The sequence below is a fragment of the Lygodium microphyllum genome, chromosome 19 (assembly GCF_053477565.2).
Source record: "Lygodium microphyllum isolate KBCC chromosome 19, Lygodium_microphyllum_v1.1.10, whole genome shotgun sequence".
Lineage (NCBI taxonomy): Eukaryota > Viridiplantae > Streptophyta > Polypodiopsida > Schizaeales > Lygodiaceae > Lygodium > Lygodium microphyllum.
Genome location: NC_141153.1, coordinates 72,465,253 through 72,471,855, shown reverse-complemented (window position 1 = coordinate 72,471,855; position 6,603 = coordinate 72,465,253).

Here is a 6,603-nt window from a genome sequence, read left to right as displayed (position 1 = left end):
AACCTCTAAAGACCATACAGACACTTAAAACACCTTTCCAGCTCAAGGAATACAAGAATCGGCAAGATGCAAATGTAGGGGCAATGCTAGTCAACTATCTAGTGATCTAGCCCATTAGCAGCATCAAACAGAGACATAAACCCCCAAACAAATCTTGATTGAACGAAAGGCGTAGTGAAAACCCTATAAACCGGTGAGGATGGCCAGAAATCGAACATACAAGTAGTCTAGCAAGCCAAACCCATAGCCGCTTAGACACTTTGTTTCCTCACTAACTCTGATTTCTAGCCTTCAAAACACACTTAAGAAAAGATAAAAGTATGATTGTGCATAGTGCATGGAAAAGAGTACACACACACACACACACACACACACACACACACAGTGAGAGTAAGTTGAGGACTGTTTATAATTAACAAGAAACTCACTCAGACATAAAAACTTGAAAAAAAGCCACCAGTAAGAGAAGATCCCAAGACATAGATGGGTGATCGAATCCCCAAGTGTAGGACCAAGCGAAGAACACAGTTGAAAAGCTAGACACAGCAAGGACCAACACTATCGGGAAAGTGGATCTACTCGACCTCATAAATCTAATCAACAACTTGGCAGAACATGAAATCTTAGACATGGCAAAGGGCAGCTCAGATCGTAAAAGCAACAAAGAACTTGACCTAGGAGACTTTCCTGAGGCAATCTAGCAATTACTGAGTAGATATGATGCTCAAATCCAATTCGAACATTGCGGCACACCTACAAAGGACATCATAGTGGACCTTAAGGAGGAGAGGAAATCAGCACACACAAAGCTCTACAAGGCATAGTCACTTACAACCAGGATCAACAGACTAGGAGCTTATGCCAGAGCATGGAAATGCGAGAGCCCCAGAGAGTGCTAGCCCTAGCAAGCAAAAAATCGGACATAGAACGAGAGAGCGCTAGAAGGAGACCTCATGCTGAGCAAGCTTCTAATGAAGCGGTTGCTAGATAACACGACATCAAAGTAGAGTGCTATAGCATTAGCAACATTGCTACTGGCAGGGTTAAAAGTTAGCCAAGGCTCTAAGAGCCAATCGAAAATTCCCATAGTAGCAAAGCAACTAGACAAATACCAGTCGAACGATGGCCCGTATAGCTTCATAGACCAGTTTGAGCAGGTTTGCGAGGCCAATGGCCTCACTGATCTCACTCAATGCTCGTAAGCTTTTGGTCTGTGCTTAGGTGACAAGGGTAGAATCTGGTACACAAGTCTAGATGCTGCTAAGTGAGCAAATTTCAATGGCCTAAGAAATTTCTTCATTAAGAGATTCTTCGAACTAGGATACTCCAATAACCTGCTAGTGCAACTCATGAATGTCAAGCAAAGAGAGAAAGAGGACATCCAAGATTACATGACCCATGTGAGGAGCCTCTTCAAGAGAATCCCTATGGACGAGAGACCAACCGAAAGAGCGGTGTCCATAGTATTCATTAACAGAATACGAAGTGAAGAGCTCTACAAAGCCTTGGCAAGCAACTCGAGCATGCAGCAAGATGCGCTAGCAAGGGTCTTTGAAGAAGATATTAGAGTGGATGACCAACTCAAGGAGAGAAGCTCTAGGAGTTGGAATTGAGAAGAGTCCAGCACTAGGAATTTCGAGAGAGCTTCAACACAAAGTGAGAGATCAGGCCCAAGTGCTTAGGATAAAGGGGAGGACACTGATTCAGGACAAGAGCTAGCAAAGATAAAGATGGAAATAACCAAATTGTAGGAGATGATGAGACGGTCAACATGCCCACACATCCAATGTGTGTATTGTGGCAGAAACCACCTATCAACTCAATGTTAGGACCCTAGGTCATGATCTTGCACTCATTGTGGTAGGTTGGCCATGATGCCATGCATTGTTGATTACCTCGAAGACTCCCATACTCACAGCCTTATGGTCAATCCTACCTTGCATATAGGCTGCCAAACTTCTTTGGAAGGGGAGTCCCAGTGGCCCTCGCAGCACCTAATGACACTAAGCTGGCCATCCCTAGGATGGAGATAAACCCTACGAGTATCCCTAGACCACTTGGACCCTACATAACCCATTCACTGAGTGACACTCCAATCCACTATATGGAGGAGCCGAATGGTGAAGAGCCTTATGTACACCCTTAAATATCGTACAATGAAGAAGACAATGCAGTCCTTATGGACTACCAACTAGTACCAATGATGGCATTAGATAGAGGGAGAGGTAGAGGCCTAGGAGGGCAAACCCAAGAGCCAATCGTGTGTTGGAATTGTAGTCACTCAGGACACGTTTCTTCACACTGCCCCGAGAGAGGGAGCAAGCAAATAGAGGTAAAGTTGACCTAAGATTCGTTGAGTGTGGAATCACTCATCTTTTTGTCGATTGCTCTAGACGGAATCCATTCTCTAGTTTGGCAAACAAGCCATCGGTCCCATTGGGATTTTTCAGTGTCGAGACACTCGATGGGGAGGCCACACGTATTCCATTGCATATCATGATCTGCGCATAGACAAAGCAGACTGGCATATCATTGCTAGAACCAAGCAATCTCGACGCAATCTTAATCGAAAAGAAGAGTCGGAGATGGAGGAAGAAGAGACCAGATGCTAAGGTCATGCTCAAAACCAAAAGTGCCATGACACTGCCTGCGGGAAAGAAAGTCACTAATGTAGAGGCAAAAACATCAGCTCCAAAGATGGCTGAAAAGAGAAGTGCTTAGGTCAGGGAGTACCCCAACCCGAAGCGCCAACTCGAAGCCATCAAGAAAGTGAAGGAGTGGGTGAAAGAAGCCCAAGAGTACCTAAAAGACGCTAAGTCCATACTGGAAGACAAGATCGATGATCTTTCAAGCATAAGCATTCTAGTCTCACCCCCACGACCAAAATCAAGGGATGCAACTGCACCACAAGCAGTGCTGCTTAGACAAAGTCTAAATGCTACGGGCCAAAAATTTAGTCAAGGCCATTGCCCAATAACTGCAGATTTAGGAGAAATGCAAGCAGCTAGCAACCTCCTTAATATATTGGTGACCATCCTGTGACTCTAAGTTTAGGAGACCTGCTTAGGCAGCATCCAACGCTATAGCAAGAGCTGAAACAATGGGTTGAAGAATCAAATGAGCAAGCTTTCATGCAAACTTGCACAAGCACGACGTAGAAATGCAAATATCGAGCCTGACGCTGCACTCTGTGCCTAAGTCCTTGCACGTCAATGCTTTCTGGGAAGGCACAGAGATGCATGCAGTCCTACCGGTCTTAGCTCTTAGAGATGTCACAAGAAAGGGAATCGTAGACACGGGAGTGCGAGTTAGTGTGCTAAGCCATGTAGTACTCAAAACTTGGGTTAACCCATCGGTCGAGACTGCTAGATTCAATGTCACACTAGCTAATGGAATGAAGGTGAAACCATGATGTGATGTATTACAAGAGGGAGGATAACTTGGCAGATTTGTCTACAAAGGCTCTTCGTCATACCATTCTTCGACAGCACTCCAAATCCCTAATTCTTATGATATGTTTAGGATCTAAGAGGGGGTGTTAGAGATTCAGTCATCCCTTGGATGAGCACAAGCAATATACAATTGTACAATTATTATATTGGGCATGTTCATGCATTTCTTGGATTAGGTTATATAGTTCCATGAAGTCACCAACTTATTTGCAATAGTTTTGGGCAGTTAGAATAGTATGTTGTAGTCAAGCAGTGTCATGTGGCATACTAGTAGCTTTTTCACTATAATTTTTTAAATTTATTATTATTAGATGTAATAGGTCAGTTTTTGGCTAGTCAACCTTCATATTTTATCATTTTATTTTTGTATATATATTGATTGGCTTGCCCTATCCATTCCCACTTGAATTTTGTAGGTGGAGAGAGACCCTCGGTGGAGGTACACTCGACAACCCCTTGTACATATCTACTTCCTTCATTTCAACATTCATTCATTGCAAATTTATATTGAGAAACCCAATTATTCAATACATTTATTCTACTTCACTCATTTTGGTTTTGCACTAATAGCCCTAAAAGGGGCTAGGCACCCACTTACAAGGGCACCACTTGAGATAGTTTGTGCCTATAAATATGGCACTAGCTCCCCCCATTTGATAACTCCCACTTCCATTCATTGACACTCTCAATCATTCACTCCCACATTCTTCTCCTCTCTAGCCTCTCCACATTTTGCTCACACCTTGCAAGGAGAACATTGCAGTTCATCGCTCTACTCCCCTATTGTCAAACACTCTATTCCATATCATCCAACCTACAACCTTTCCCAGCTATGTTTTGTAGTCTAGCATCATCCTCCACACTTGTGACAATATCTATCATTTGCTATGAGCCTTATAGGATGTGTTTTGTAGTCTGCACTACTCTTGTCTTTGGCATCAACTTTGACACATAGGAGGAGATTGCTTCACCATAGGCTTCACCCATCGAGACAACACCATTGGATGTTCCAAAGACATTGGGGTAGAGGTAGAGGGGTTGAGGAGAGTATCATCCTCCTCCTTGTTGGGCATGTGATACACTTTGTGATCTAGGGATTAAGGAAGTTCCTAAGGAGTGGTAGCTATAAGATTACTTGTGGTGATCTCGGAGAAACTAGGCATACTCCACCAAGTTTGTTTGTACTAACTATTTTTTTTATGTCTCCTGCCATAGAGGGTCGAGAGTCCACCTCCATGAAGGAGGCTTTGTAGTCACAACATTGGAAGAAGGCTTTGGAGTAGGAGTTGGATATGATTGAGTGGAATGGCACTTGGGATCTTATGCCTTAGCCTATTCCTCCTCCTTGTTGGGCATGTGATACACTCTGTGATCTAGGGATTGAGGAAGCTCCCAAGGAGTGGTAGCTATAAGATTACTTGTGGTAATCTCAAAGGAGCCAAGCATACTCCACCAAGCTTGTTTGTACTAACTATTTTTTTAATGTTTCCTGCCGTAGAGGGTAGGGAGTGCACCTCCATGAAGGAGGCTTTGTAGTCACAACATTGGAAGAAGGCTAAGGCTTTGGAGCCGGAGTTGGATATGATTGAGTGGAATGGCACTTGGGATTTTATTCCTTGGCCTATTCATTGGAAGGTGATTGGAGTCAATTGGGTATTTAAGACCAAGTACCATAATGACGGCACTCTAGATAAGCACAAGGTTTGTCTCATTGTGCAAAAGGATTTGTGTAGTGGCTAGGGGTGGATTTCCATGATTACCATTGCACCTACAGCTCGGATGGTTACCATTAGGGCTATTCTTGCCTCCTCATCAAACGGGAAAGTGTACAAATTGAAGAAGGCCCTTTATAGCATCAAATAGTCTCCACATGTTTGAAATGAGATGATAGACTCTTTTCTCCAAAAGAAGTTGGGGTATCAGCATTCCTAATCCAATTCCTGGTTATATGTTAACACTTCAGCTAGAGGGCACATGTTGTTCATGATTTATATGGATGATCTCATCTTCATAGGTGACCATGCCCAAAAGGTCAAGCATACAAAGGAGACACTACATGAGATGTCTAAGATGATGGATATGGGCCTTCTCCACTTCCTTCTAGGCCATGAGATTTGGCAAACTTCGAGGGGGACTTTTGTCTCCCAAGATGGTATGTGCAGAACTTTTTTGACTACGTTTGAGATGGAGTGTAAGGCTCTTTCTACTCCCATGGATCTGAACTAGAAGGTTATGATTCATGTGCATTCACTAGTGGTGGATGCTAGCCACTACATGCAATTGATTAGGTCATTAGTTGACATGGCTTCTTAATACTTGAATTGATTTGTCTTGCTTGTAGGTTTGCTTGCAGGGTTCGTGAGTGAACCCAAAGTAGCTCATTGGTAGGTTGTTGTAAGGATTTCGCGGGTCTTAATGGGGACCCCACCCTAGGTATTTATAATCTAGTAGGTTTTAGAGATTCAACCTTGGTTCTACAAGGCTAGATGGGGCTAGAGATGTTGACCACAAGAGGTCAACAACATGATATTGGCTCACTTTGGGTGCATGTGCTATCTCTTGGAGTAGTAAGCAACCAACTATTGCCTATCATCTATAGAGGCAGGGTATCGAGCGATGTATTCTACCACATGTAAGATAGTGTGGCTTTGGTGGTTGTTAGGAGAGCTTGGCTATCCTAATATAGGTCCTACTACATTGCATTGTGACAATGAGAGTTGCATTGTTTTGGCATAGAATCCCTATTCCATGCTCAGACCAAGCGCATTGAGATTTAGTTCCATTTCATTTGGGAGAAGATCTTGGATGCAACCACTAAAGTGGTGCATTGCAAGATGAACAACAACTTGGTAGATTTATTTATGAAGGCCATTCCTTAGGCTATTCTTCAATAACACTCAAGATCCTTAAGCCTTATGCCCCATCCAGGATTTGAGATGAGGTGTTAGAGATTTATTCATCTCCTAGACATGAATTGGTAGTTTACTATTGTACAGTTATTACACTCGGGCACAATTATGCATTTCCTATTTTGAGGTTGAGTAGTTTATGCAGTCTCCATGTCATTTCTAGCATATTTGAGCAGTTGAGAGGCCAGACGTGCCATGTGGCATGCCATTTTTTGCACATTGTTAGTGATAATTTTACTTAG